This window comes from Lontra canadensis, unplaced genomic scaffold, assembly GCF_010015895.1.
Source record: "Lontra canadensis isolate GAN:19392208 unplaced genomic scaffold, GSC_riverotter_1.0 scaffold108, whole genome shotgun sequence".
Lineage (NCBI taxonomy): Eukaryota > Metazoa > Chordata > Mammalia > Carnivora > Mustelidae > Lontra > Lontra canadensis.
The window spans coordinates 770897-783998 of NW_022631102.1; positions in this window are offsets into that span (position 1 = coordinate 770897).

Consider the following 13102-nt stretch of genomic DNA (forward strand, 5'->3'; position numbering starts at 1 on the left):
ATGTTTTCCTTTCGATCGATATGTGTTTTTATATCTGAAGTGGGTTCCTTGCACTCAGCCTGTAGCTGGGTCTTCAATTATCCTGTCTGACAATCTCTGCCTTTTAGTTTCGTTTTTACGAAACTAAACTGCCTTTTAGAACGTTTCGTCCATTTACCCCAGATCTCGCTGTTCATGTGGTTGGACTTAGTTTGCCATTTTGTTCCGTTTTCTGTTTGTCTCATTTTTTAATGTTCTGTGTTCCTCCCTTTTTGGAGTTAATTGAATTTTCTTTAATGTCCACTTAATTTACTGCATTGTGTATGGTTTTTATCTTTGAGTTTTAGCTAGACCTCTTTGTATTATGTTGAAGTTCACTCCAGGGACTTCAGTATACATCCTCAGTTTGCCAGTCGACTTCCAGTTACTATGGTATGTTTGTGTCATTCCCACTCCCCTGCTGTTTGTGTGACCATGATTATCATCACAGACCTTGTATCTGCATATGTTGTTAACCCGACAGTGCAATTTTCCTTGAAAATTCACAGAAATTGAGGGGTTCCTGGCTGGCTCAGTCAGTGGAGTGTATAACTCTTGATCTCAGGGTTGTAAGTTCGAGCCCCGTGTTGGGTGTAGAGATTACTTTAAAATAAAATCTTTAAAAAAAAATAAAGTTTATAGAAATTGAGAGACAGGAAGACATTATCTTGTATTTACCCATAATCCTGCCATTTTTTGTTCCTTCTAATCGCTCATGGCCCATCTGAGGTCCCCTTTGGTGCTATTTCCCCTCTGCCCTAAGAATGTCCTTCATCATTTGGTATAGTAATGGTCTGCTAGGGACAAATCCTCTCAGCTCCATTATCTGAAAATATCTTTTCTTTCATTTTTGATGGATAAGTTCTCTTACAGAATTCTGGATTTGCTTTTTTTTTTTTTTCTTTTCTTTCAGCACTTAAAGATGTTGATCCATTGTCGTCTGGTCTCCTGTGCTCATGATGAGAAGTCAGCGCCACAATTCACACCACTGTTCTGTCTGTAATCTGTCATTTTTCTTGGGCTGCTTTCAAGATCACGTTTCACTGTGGGCTTTTAGCAATTTGAGTATAGTTTCCCCATGGTGGTTTTCTTTGTATTCTTCTGGCTTGGAATTTTCCAAGGTTTTCATTCTGTAAGTTGATATTTTCAGTTGACTTGGGCCATTTTGTCATTCTTTGTTTTTTTGCCCCATTCCCTGTTTTCTGTACTGCTGGACCCCTGTTATGCTTGTGTCACACAATTTTCTATTGCCTCGTGTGGCATTGAGGGTCTATTCATTTTTAAAAATTGCTTTCTTTTCCGTTCTTCAGGTTGGAAAGTTTTTACTGACTTATCTTCAAGTTCACAGTCCTCTCTTAACTTTTCTCTTCCACTGTTGTGCCCTCCAGTGTGTTTTCCATTTCAACTACTTTTTTTCAGTGTTTGAATTTTCATTTGATTCTTCAATGTATTTTCCACTTTTTTGCCAAGATTCCTTATCCATTTCATCATTATGTCTATATCTCCTTGTAAGTCTTTGACCATATCTCTAATAGCTACTATTATAAAATTTATTTCTCCTACTTTCAACATTCAGGTCATCTTCAGGCCAATTTCTATTGACTGTTTATTCTCATAACTCAAGTAATTTCTATTTCATATTGGATATCATGTACCTTATGCTGTAGAATATCTGGATCCTGTTGTCCTCTAAAGCATGTTGATATTTGTTTTGGGAACAATCTGTTTTGCTTGACAAAAACTCCAAATTCTGCCTCTCCTGCTGGGGATATCAGCTGTCATGACTGCATGGTTATCTCAGCCTTTCAGCTCGAGTTTTGTGCGGGTCTGCTCAGTGCTTCCTCTGAGCCTGTGCAGTGCGGCTGTCCGCTCATGGGACCACATTCGCCTGCCTATTTGAAGGCTTCTCTCTCTGCAGTTCTCCTCTCCAGGATTCCACCTCTATTCTAACTTCCCTGGCACTCCCAAACTGTTCTCTAATCCCTCAAACCACAACACTTACCATTTTTGGCTTCAGTTTTAGCTGTCCTGAGCCACGAGGATTGGGGATTTCTCTAGCAAAAGGTTGTATAAACGTGAATCTCTACCAATGCAGCTCTCTTCTCAAAAGCCAATCCTCTGCACTTTCGGTTTGCTTTTGGCTATCCTCTGGTTTCCTCAAATAATTGTTCTTTTATAGTTTATCTAAGTTTATATTTGCTATTTGTAAGAGGATTAATCTGAGACAAGTTCCCTCTGGTGCTTTTCAATGCATGTGTTATTGCAACTTACAGATAAAACTGGTAATGTATTTAGTTTGGATTTTTTTGATTGTGGTATGGTTGGACACTTTTTAAATAATTTTTGTCATTTGTAATGCTTCTTATATGAGGTGTCCTTTGTCAATTTTGTTTGAGATGATCTCTCTTTGTGGAGAACTTCTTTAAAAAGGTTTATTTATTTATTTATGAGAGAGAGAGAGAGCAGGAGAAGCAGAGGGAGAGGAGGAAGCAGACTCCAAGCTGAGCAAGAAACCTGACACAGGGCTCCATCTCATGACCCTGAGATCATGACCTGAGCCAAACCTAGAGCTGGACACTTAACTGACAGAATCACCCAGGTGCCCCTTTGTGAAGGATTTTTTTAAAAAATATTTTTTTTGTTTGTTACATTTGTTATAAACATTTTCAAAATTTGTTGTTTGATTTTTTAATCTTGTTTATTATATTTTTAATACATAGAATTATTAAGTAGTTGCATGGGCATTTTATGTTTTTATGCATTTAAAAGCCTTTACAATTTACTGAGTGTTTTTATTAAGAATACATTTTAAAATTTCCTGTATAATATTTCAGCATTTATGCACATAATGTTTAGAAGCCTATTAATGTATTGTATATTGTTAAATATTTGTATTATATTAATTCAGTCTTTCCTTCCTATATCAAACCTTCAGGGATTGTTAATTGAACATACAGCTGAATTTTGTTGGTTACAATTTCATTTTTTTTTTTTTGCCTGAGTTTTTATTTTTTTTGTTTGTTTGTTTTTAAGGATTTTACTTACTTATTTGACAGAGATCACAAGTAGGCAGAGAGAGAGGAAGGGAAGCAGGCTCACTGCTGAGCAGAGAGCCCGATGTGGGGCTCGATCCCAGGACCCTGAGATCATGACCTGAGCCGAAGGCAGAGGCTTAACCCACTGAGCCAACCAGGCACCGCGAGTTTTTATATTTGATATAAAACTTTCCTGAACGATGTTCCCCAGACCACCACCCACACGAGATGCTTCCAGATTTGAAATGGTTCTTTGGTTGACAAATAAGATTAGGACATGCTACAGATTGTATTCCTGACCTTCTTAAAATTTATTTTTTGCATGTTTAAGGATTTGAGCTGTTCTTCATTAAAGATTGTGTTGACTTTACTGAACCTGATTTTTTTTTTAACCCTCATGAGATCATGGATTCTTCTTTTTTTACATTATGCCTATTTAATATAGTTTGAAGAACACATGGTGAGTTATATATTTGTCAAAATTACTTAACAAGTTTTCCAAATCTATAAATATCTAAAACTGAGTACATAATTTTGGAATTAATCATGCCTTAAAAGTTTACAGTATCTCCTCAATAGGAGTGCCTGAGTCTGGAGGAAATTCTTTCCTATTTTCAGCACTTTTTTCTAAGGGAGAGTGACTTACTCACATTGTTCTTTTAATGTCAACTTTGATCATTTATCTGTTTTATTCAGATTTATTAGCATACAACAGTGCAAGTAATTCCTTGTTAATTTTTAAAATTGTCTGCTTATTTGTTTTATTTCTTACATGATATAAAATTTTGTTTAATTGATATTTCTCATCCCCCCTCCCTCCCTTTGTAATAACTAGATGAGACAGAGTTTGGTCTGTTGTGTTGGATTCTTCAAAGACTTAGCTCTTTAATTTACTTATCTCATAGGTCTTAATCTACTTATCAAGTCTTATTTTTCTCTTTTCTAATTTAATATTTTCTGCTGTTATCTCCACTATTTTAATCTTCCTTGGAAGGGCTTTAAAAAAAAAAAAAACTCATTGACTTCAAAGTTTTGATCTTTTTTTCCCTCGCTGGATAGCGAAAGCATTTACAGATGTGACTTTATCTTTGAGGACAGCTTTGTAGAAACCCATTAGTTGTGAGCAATTTCATTATTTTTTTTGATAGTCTGGAATTTAAGTAATATTTCTTTTTTCCCTTTTTTCCCTCAAATGTATAAGGGGATAATTTTTAATTACCAGTTGGTAAGAATGTTTTGTTTAGAACTTTGTTAATAATTTCAAGTTTTCATCCTTTAACATAAACTAATGTTATTTGTAATAATATTAACTTTTTTAATATATTGAAGTTCTATTTATTTGCCAGGAAATGTGCTTTTTGGAAACCTTCCATTGATTGCTTGAAATACCATTTTTACCTACTCAAGTAATCATGATTACATTGTCTTAGCAATAAGTAGCAAACATATTTGAACATAAAACACACTTGCCCTCCACTCTGGTTCTAGTCTCCCCCTCAGAAAAAAAACATCACATAAGTAGGTTGGCCACTTTATCCGACAGAGCAAATCCTCCAGTTTTGTTCTTCTCCAAGATTGTTTTATTCTCATCCATTGGTGAAAAATATCTTGGATTTTGGCAAAATTCGTACCAACTACTGATTATTTTGAGAATTTACATTGAAACATCAATATTTAGTCTTCCAATCTATGAGCACAGTGTTATTTCCCATTTATTTAGGTCTTCGTTGATTCCTTTAAAAGATATGTTGTGATTTTCAGTGTGAAAGCCTTAAATATCTTTGGCAACAAAAGCAGCAAAGGTGGTTTCTAGATATTGGATATTTTTAATGCTACTGTAAATAGTATGGGTTTAAATTTTTGTTTTTCAGAATTGGCTTGCTGATATATAAAAATATAATTGGTGATTTTGCTAAATTCCCTTCTTAGTTCTAGGAGTTTATGGTTAGATTGATTTGGCTTTTCTTGTACTAGTAGTCAAGGCATCTGCAAATAATGACAGTTTGGTTTCTTTCTTTCCTATACTGACATTTGTTTTTCTTGCCTGAATTTCCCATAAACGACGATATCATGTTGGGTAGAAATTCTGACAGTGGGCATCCGTCCAGTTCCTGCTTCTGATGTTTACTCTGTGTCCTTACCATTTAAGGAAGACCACTCACTTCTCTCTCAAATCACTGAGAGCTTTTTATCAATGTGTATCTTTGGAATTTTTAAAATCCTGTATCAACTGAGATGAACAAATGTCTCTTTTTTATACATTAGCTTTTGTATTATATTACTTGATTTTACATCCCTAGAATTAACCCCAAATGGTCCCAGTACATGATTATTATCCTTATATATCACTGGATTCAATTTGTCAATATTTCCCATGTTCATGAAGGAAATCAGTCTATTATTTTCCTTTCTTTTCATGTGGAGTTTTTTTTGGTTTTTTGTTTTTTTAAGACTTTATTTATTTATTTGTCTGAGAAAGAGACAACAAGCAGTCAGAGTGGCAGGCAGAGGCAAAGAGAGAAGCAGGCTCCCTACTGAGCAAGGAGCCCAATGCGGGACTCGATCGCAGGAACCTGGGATCATGACCTGAGCCAAAGGCAGCAGCTTAACCAACTGAGACACCCAGGAGTCCCTCCTCATGTGGAGTTTTGATAGTAAGGTCATATTGGCCATAAAATGACTTAGGACATGTTCTCCTTTCCTACTCTTTAAGATGCTTGGTGTAAAGTCAGTGTTATCTCTCCCTTTAATGTTTCAGGACATACACCATGTGACCATTTGAGATTTGGATTTTCTTGAACATTTTAATAATAGATACAATTTAGTTAATAAATATCAGACTCTTTGGATCAAATCAAATATCATCTGTCAATCTTGATAAGTTGTGTTTTGAAGGGGAAATATGCCCCTTGAATCTACATCACGGAATTTGCTAACAAAGGTATTCATAATATCCCCTCCTAATTTTATTAATGCCCCATTCCTGCTATTATTAATGCTTCCTCTCTTTTTTCCCCCCTTTGATCATTTTTGCTAGAGACATACCCATTTTATTCATTTTTTTAAAGAATCAGATTCGGCATGGTGGGTTTTCTCTGATGTTTTCTATTTCATTGGGGGTTTTTTTTGTCATGTCTTTATCATTTTATTCATTCTTCTTTCACTGGGCTTAGCTTTTTTTCAGTTTCCTGAAAGTGAAAGGGATTTTCACCCTTCTTTTTTTTTTTTTTTTAAATATACACACATTGGACTATACATTTCCCTCTGAGCATGGCTTTAACTGAATTCTGTTTTGACGTGTTGTGTCTCCATTGGCAATCCACTTGGTTGCCTTTTCTTTTCCTTTCTGATATCTTCTCTCTGACCTGATTTAAAGGTCGATGGCTTAATTTCCAAGCAGCTGGGGGTTTTCCAGTTGTATTTATGTTTTTGCTTCCAACTTAATCCCACAGTGGCCAGAAAACACAGTCCTCTGATTTCTAGCCTTTGCGGTCATGCCAGCGAGCACTATGTGCTGATGAGAAGAACGGGCCTGCGGCCACTGTCCAACCAATGGTCAGCACACCTGTCAGTTAGGCAGACCCATCAACTGTATTGTTCAGAACTTCCATATCTTTTCTGATTTTTTTTTTTTTTTTGCTTTCATCTGCTTAGTAAATCATCCATCAAGAGAGGTGGGTAAATTCCCCCTCTGTGAGTATTATGGATTTCTCCTTCAGTTTGGTCAACTTTTGTTTCCTACCATTTACATTGCTGATGCTTGTCTAGGATCGTAATATCTTCCTTAAATGTTGATCCTTTCAGCAGACATCTGTACTCGTCTCCAGCATGGCATCTTTCCTTGGTGCCCACTCCAACAGTACTAGGGACCCTCTGGCTTTCTCCTGCCTACTGGCGGCATGGTCTTTTTCTCTCTTTTTTTTTCTTTCAATCTGTCTTATATTCTTAGATTAGGAGTGTCTTTTTTTTCTTAAGTGGCATATAATTGGATGTAATTGTTTGATAACCTGTCTGACACTGTTGGTCTTTCACTTGAGATATTTCGCCCATTCTGTGTAATGTAATTTTTAGATTGTTGGTTTGTTGTCTGTTTTCTAGATGCCCGTGTGTTTTAAGTCCCGTTTCCCTCGTATTTCTTGCTCTGTCTCAGATTCATGTCACCTTTGTATCATCCCACTTTCCTTCTCTTACCTTGCTAGTCATCCATGCTGTTCCTATGTGGGGTGATAATGTGAGAAATTCAGCATCATTCTTGACTCATAGGTAACAGTTCAGAATGAACAGGGACTGTGCTGAGTTCCTGCTCTGCGGGGGGCGGGGGTGGGCACTCTTTTCTCCATTCACTTCTGCAGCTTTCTGCTTCGTTGTTTCTTTGCATGTAAAGGTAACGTATATTGTATACGCCAGAACCCACAACTGTTGCTGCTACACACCACAGAAACCTGTTTACATTTTCCCAAGTACTTACCTTTTCCACCCACAGCTTTCGTTCCCTGTGACATTTCCATGCTTCTGCTGACATCATTTTCTCCCCATCGGAAGAACTCATTTTAAAATTTCTTTAGTTCCAACCTGGTGGTGATGAATTCTCCCAGTACTTCCCTGCCTGAAACGTCTTCATTTCCAAAGTGTCTTTTCACTGATTGCAGAATCCTAGACTGGCAGTTCTTTTTTTATTTCAGCGCTGTAAAGCTGTCATTCCGCTGCCTTCCGGCTTCCTTCATTCTGGCAGGAACTCAGCCTTCAATCTCTTTTGTGCTTTCTTTTCTTTTCTTTTGTGAGATAACGCATTATTTTCCCCTGGTCATCTCTAAAGTTTGCCCTTTTCCTCTTGTTTTCTGGGGTTCCTCCATGACCAGGTGTGGCTTCCTTTGCGTTTATCCTGCTTGGGGTTTGCAGAGTTTCCAAGATCGGCAGGTGGACACCTGCCATCAGTTTCAGAAAGTTCTCCATCACTGCTCCTCCTTCCGGGGCTGCACCTGCGCCCAGGACGGGTGTTTTCACCGAGTGCCTGTCTCTTTCCTGCTTACCATGGCTGTCTGCTTCACTTTGGACAGCTCTAATTCACCTCTCACTCAGTTCTTTGTTTTTTTTTATTTTTATTTTTATTATTTTAAGATTTTTATTTATTTATTTGACAGATCACAATAGGCAGAGAAGCAGGCAGGGGTGGGGTGGGAAGCAGGCTTGCCACTGAGCAGAGAGCCTGATGCAGGGCTCGATCCCAGGACCCTGGGATCATGACCTGAGCCAAAGGCAGAGGCTTTAACCCACTGAGCCACCCAGGCGCCCCTCACTCAGTTCTTTAACCCAGAGTCCCGCTGTGTCTGAAATGCCATTAAATCTACCTCCTGGCTTCTCAATTCCAGACATTATGTTTTCCAGTTTTAGAATTCCTTTTAGGTCTTTTTCTGTATTCTACGTCTTTGATACAATCCTCTGTTTTCTTGAACACATGTACCACAGGGGTTTTAAAGTCCTTATCTGCAGATTCCAATGTTCCTGCCACCTTTGCTTCTGTTCCCGTTTTTCCTTCTTGGTTTTCAGTCCTGTGTTTCTTGGCATGCCTGGTAGCTTTTTGGTTGGTTAGTTAGCTGGCTGCTGGATATCTTGTGTAAAGGAAATCTGTAGAAGGTACACAGAGTGCCTGCCACCAGAAATTGTTCGCCCCTTCTCTGCAGAGAGTGGGGAGGAACCGCCCGGCACAGGAACTGTGCACAGTCAGGGCTGGGCTGTGGTTTTGACCATTCACGGGCTCACCTATCTCAGGGGGCAGCACCTTCCAACAGTTCAAACGTGGGCCTTGTGGGCTCCCAGGGGCCTGCCCCGGGGATAGCCTTCAGCACATTCTGCTCTATTTTTCCGAGTTTTCAAACTCAGATTTCGGCTTTCCACACCAGACAGCTTTAGAACTTGACAAATGTCTTGCTGGCCGCATGTTGAGATCCCATCTCTGAATCTGCCTGATCCCTGCCCCCGCACCGTTCTTCTGCTTGGACTGAGCCTCTACCCTCAGCGTCCAGCCCAGGAGGGACAGCAAACGGCAGGTGAAACACATTCAGACCCTTACCTCCCGTCTTGGGGGTGATTCCCTCTCTGGGACTCCAGCCCCTCTCCTCCCTGCTGCTTCCAGAGTGGCCTGATATCTTTAAACAGATGGCCTTTGCACTCCTCCAGCTTTTCCATTTGCTCCCAGCCTGAAATGTTAGTCGATTGCTCAGAAAGAGAATTGCATTGGGTATCTTTAAAGGTAATTGCTAAGAAGTGGATTTGCTGAGCCACGCTTCATGAGCATTTAACACTTTAGTAAGAATTATTACCAAATTGTCCCCTCGATCCGTCATGAAGGGCTGGGCTGTGCCATGCTAGCAAATGGCCCCCAGATCTCAGTGGTCGTGCCAGTGAGGGCTCATTCCTCAGCCTTCTTCATATGCACTGGGCCTGGTTCATTTCTACTCCATGCTCCTCTCACTGTGGGAGCCAGGAGGGTGCAGGGCCCTCTCCCTGGGTCACCAGTAGTCATGGTGGCAGAGGCAAGGCCAGCACTGTGGACAGCATGCTGGCTCTTGGGGCTTCTGCAGGGAGGCGACACCTGTCCCTTCTGCTCACCTCTCTCTGATTAGACCACATCATGTGGCCACACAGGGAAACCAATATCTGTGATTGGTATCACAGCCTATACTGCTCTCCAAAGACGGTTATTGTTCTCCCCTTTCTCACCACAATTGTTATTCAAAATACCTTTAAACTCGCTAATCTGGCAGTTGAACATCTCATTTCTTAAAAAATTGTATTTCCCTAGTGAATGGGACGTCATGGTGATTCATGCGTCTTTGGTGTTCCACTGACTTCTGGACCAGTGAGCAGTGTTTCGAGACTCCGTCCCCGCAGCATGTGGGTCCCTCACTAAGTCCACGAGCCACAGCCTCCGTATCCTTATTCATTTGAGGGCGTGGCCTGGTGCACATGAAGGCTACTGAGCTGAAGATTCCAACACACTCGGTCTTGTCCCTGTCCCTTCATACATTCCGAGGTTGGATGTTGCACCATCAAGGCTCAAGGTAGTTCCGGCTTCTCGGGTTTAACATCCTTATTAACCCACATCGGCCTTTGTCTCCTTAAGGGCTGGGTTCTCTCAAGTGATCTCCAGGCATCTAGAATCACTCCCGTGTTGTTTTGGGGCATCTGCCCTTGTAGACACCGGCCTGGGTGTATTTGCTTTAAACCACGCTCCGGGGCACCAGGCCCCGCGCCTAATCTGTGACCGGACTCGATTTTTAAACATGGCCCAAGTCCTTGCCCAGCTGCAGTCGGGTGGGTGTCTTGGGTCCCCGCCCACCCAGTGCTGAGTCCCTGCACTAGAACCTCCCAGCTGCTTTGTGGCTGTCTTTCCTGGGTCCCCCTCACCCTGTGCAGAACCACAGACACAAGGACCACAGCCCCATCTCCAACCCTAACCCCCCATCATGCTGAGCTGCCTCCCTCCCTGCGGTTCCCAAGGCTCGGGCCAGCCTACAGACCCCAGCAGGCCGAGTCTTCCCAGAGCAAGCAGAGGGCATGTGCGTGGGTGTGAATCTTGGCTCCGCCAAGTCAGAACTCTGGACCTTGGGCAAGTCACTTCTCCCGCACCCCTCTCGTTCATCAATAAATAAGGACACAATTCCATCCTCTCCATTCCTGCAAATGCCCAGTGACTGAGTGTCCCTAAGGGTGACCTGACGACCCTGCTGGCCGCCGGCAGTCGGGGGGAGCTCTGCCACAGCTTGTTCTGGGTCCGGGCCTGAGTGACGCAGAGGCTGACTGGGCCTCAGAGCCGGTCCTCCCGCAGCCACACATGCTGTGTCCGCGTGGTCCGAGGGCTGATTGCCTCCCGCCACGTTCTCTAGATAAGGAACCTTGTCCTCCGACCGCTGCAGGTGGGAAGCAGCGCAGACCCGCCCTGCACTGCGGGCCTGAGCGGGGCTCGAATGGGGGTGGGGCCTTCGTTGCCCGGGAGCCGGAGGCGGCCTTGAACAGGCGATGGGCAGGAGCAGCTGGGGCGGGGGTCACCGCACGGGTGGGCTGGGTGTCTGCGCTCCGTGTTCCCAGCCCCGACGTCGCGGTCGTGCGCGCACCCCTCTAGCCACGCGGAGGTCTTCCGGGGCCCTGAGCCAAGGACGTGCGCAAGTGATTTCTTAAGAAACTACTCCCGGGGGTGGGGTCGGGGGTGAGGCGGGCAGTGGCCAGGGAGCACGGTCCAGCCTTGCCTGAGTGCGAAGGAGCCCTGGGCGGGGGGGTCAGCAATACCAACTCGGGTTCAGCTCGCGGAGCTCCCACGCCCCAGGGCCCAGGTCCGGGACTCCCGGCGCCACGAGCGTCCCGTCCCGTCCGCAAAGAGGGAGCAAAGGCAGCGCAGGGTCAAAGGGGCGACCAGGCTGGGCGGGGCGGCACGTGGGGCAGGCGGCGCCTTGTCTGAGCCCCCACCCCGCGGCTGGCGCCCCTGTGCTGAGCTACCGGGGACGCGCCCCTCGGCTCCGTCACCTCCCAGCCGACTGCCACCAGGTGTCTGTCCCTTTCTTCACGGAGAACCCGGGTCGACCAGGGTCCCTGCGCTCGTGAACAGTTTCAGAAAGGCCTGTGTATGGTTGGATTTGAGGCGAGGTTGTAAAATCGTATTCTGGGACGGGATTCCTGGCTCCTCCTCTCTTCCGAAGGATGGCGTGGGCCTGGCGAGGCCGTCACCCGCGGCCGCAGGGGCAGCAGCAGACCCCGGCCAGCTGAGGGTCCAACGCCTTCTGGGCCCCGCTGCGCCCGCGTGGCTCCCGCTGGGGGCCTGCCCCACCCCAACTCCGCAGGCCCGGGCTGAGCAGGGGCCCCAGCCTCCCTCCTACAGCTGCCCTTTCCAAGGTTTAGTCCTTGGGAATTATTCAAATTGTTCATTTTTTTTAAAGATTTTATTTATTTATTTGTCAGGGAGAGAGAGGGAGCACAAGCCAGGGGAGCAGCGGGCAGACGAGAACCAGACTGGCCTCTGTGTGGGGAGCCCCATGGTGGGGCTGGATCCAGGGACCCCGGGATCATGAAGGCAACCGGGTAACCCACGCAGCCCCCAGGCACCCCTTGAAGTTTTCCTTTTCTGTCCATTCGCTGGTCTCCGGGAGCCACGAGTTATGTGTGTTATTTCCCTGTTTTCTCTTCTGTCCCTTTTCTTTAATCTCTTCGACTCTGCCTCTTTCTGTTTTTGTGTCCCGCTGCTGGCACCTGGTTCCCCTCCCGCTGGCTTGGGCTGACCCCCCCTTGGGGTGCCCTGGTTTTGTTCTCCTGCCTCTTTGCTTGAGCCCATGCGTCATCTCCCCTGGTCCGACGCATCTTCTTCAAGCCTGTTCTGGCTTTTGTCTCATAGAAGACGTTTTCATTTAGATCTTTAAGGTCCTGATTTAAACAGCAAAACCAAGTGTTGGCCTCCCTGGGGCAGGGTCTCTGCCCTAGAGCCCATGACACTGGCTCTCCTGGCCGTCCCTCCTTTTCCTAGCAGGGTTTTTAACAGGTCCTTTGGCTCCTTTCTCCCTAAACCAGCCATTTGCAGAAATGAGGCCAGTCATTTGGGGCCAAAGCCCCCAGCCCACACCGCCAGCCTGATGACCCGGGCCAGCTGAGAGCTGTCCCGTGTCCTGCTTTCCATGGGGATTGAACTCCCATCTCTGTTTCTCATCTTCAGGGAGGAAAAGGGAGACAACTTTATTGAAAGGTCACTTTAACAATGAACGGACCCCTCGTGTTTGTCTGGTTTTGTGTTTCGTCTCATTTTTTTAAAAAAAGATTTTATTTTTATTTATTTGACAGAGAGAGAGAGATCACAAGTAGGCAGAGAGGCAGGCAGAGAGAGGGGGAAGCAGGCTCATCGGGGAGCAGAGAGCTCGAGGCGAGGCTCGATCCCAGGACCCTGTGATCATGACCTGAGCCGAAGGCAGAGGCTCAACCCACGGAGCCACACAGGCGCCCGTTTCGTCTCCTTTTGTTTGCTGGAACAAAAGAGCCACAGAAGAAATACAAACACTGAATTGTCTCCG